Below are 1254 nucleotides of genomic sequence, written 5' to 3' on the forward strand. Positions count from 1 at the left end.
CCTCACACACACAGCCTCACACACACGTGAGCTAATCCACAGGTTGTGTGTGTCTGGATTAGATTGTAATCCAGCTGTGCCTGCTCCAGGTTCACTTTGAACTTTTTTCTGTGTGTTTTGTGAGTGTAGGGTTGTTGTGGGCGTGACGGCGCGCTGTGATTGGTCGTCTGTGAGTGATTGATGTGCTCACCTCTGCAGCAGGGTGAGGAGCAGTGGGAGGAGCAGAGCAGAGGGGAGGCGTCTCCTGCTGGAACATGATGCGCCTCCCTACATGGCCGTGGGACTGCTGTGTTTGGCGTGCAGACGGCACGGACGCAGAGCGGCAGCGCGGTGAGTGACTCTCCTCCCTGTGACTGAAGGGTTAAACTGAGAAATGCAGGATGATTTTGGGGGGGGGGGGTGTAGGATCTAAAAGCTTCACAGAAAGTCAGATTTGTCCTTTTATGGTATAAACATATGTAAATTATTCTACATGGAACACTGCATGCATGTAGGATTAGATCACATGTGGAACCTGCAAACCGTCAGATTACAGTCAGAGGAGCTCAGATTAACCCTTTACTCTCAGGATGTCTGTAATGCTGACATCTGTGTTTGACTCTGAGTCAGTTTTATGATGCGAGGCTCCATCGATCAGACGTTCCGGTGTCTGACCTTTTTATTGGCTGTCAGACTGTAGCACAGATTTTTATAATGTGGCTGAAACCGTTTCTAATCCAGCTCCAGAGGAGTGAGAGTCTGTTGGTCAGGGGCCACGGCTGTGTGATTATCTTACACATAAGCCTGAGGCTGGAGGGGTCTGTATTCACACAGCTTCTACAGACTGAAAAACAAGACTCATAACAACCAGTCTGACTCTGAAGGAGCTCCGTCACACACTTCAGACCCGGTCTGTAGAACCTGAAGTGTGCTGTATGTGTGGACGCTCAGTGAGGACAGAACTGTATTGATTTATTACTGTCTGCACTGATGTGTCCATCTTTACTCTTTAATATGAGACACTCCTGAAATCTGAAACATGTTTCACTGTCGGAGAAGACGTGTTAATTTTTGATGCTTTTAGTGTTTCATTCTTCATTTTCACATCAAACACAGCGGGTTTTATTTAAACATGTTTTAGAACATTTTGAGCTTCAGATTCTGCTGCAGATGTTTTTACAGTGCAGAGAAAACGTGTGTCTGACTGAGGCTGGATACTCAGGAGGTCTGCTCACTGTCCCTGCTCCTGCTCCTGCTCTTCATCTTCCTCCTCCT

The 1254-nt window shown here is 47.4% G+C and overlaps 1 protein-coding gene across 3 annotated transcripts in view; it reads left to right on the plus strand.

The window, feature by feature from the left end:
• The first annotated feature begins 279 nt into the window (after window positions 1-279).
• col6a4a (collagen, type VI, alpha 4a) overlaps window positions 280-1254 on the plus strand; it is a 37604-nt gene continuing 36629 nt past the window's right edge. For all 3 annotated transcript variants that reach the window (XM_028425019.1, XM_028425020.1, XM_028425021.1), the window contains exon 1: window positions 280-330. The gene's annotated coding sequence lies outside the window, so the exon portion shown is untranslated. The remainder of the gene's footprint in view (window positions 331-1254) is intronic.

The sequence above is a fragment of the Parambassis ranga genome, chromosome 16, assembly GCF_900634625.1.
Source record: "Parambassis ranga chromosome 16, fParRan2.1, whole genome shotgun sequence".
In the NCBI taxonomy this organism is placed as follows: Eukaryota; Metazoa; Chordata; class Actinopteri; family Ambassidae; genus Parambassis; species Parambassis ranga.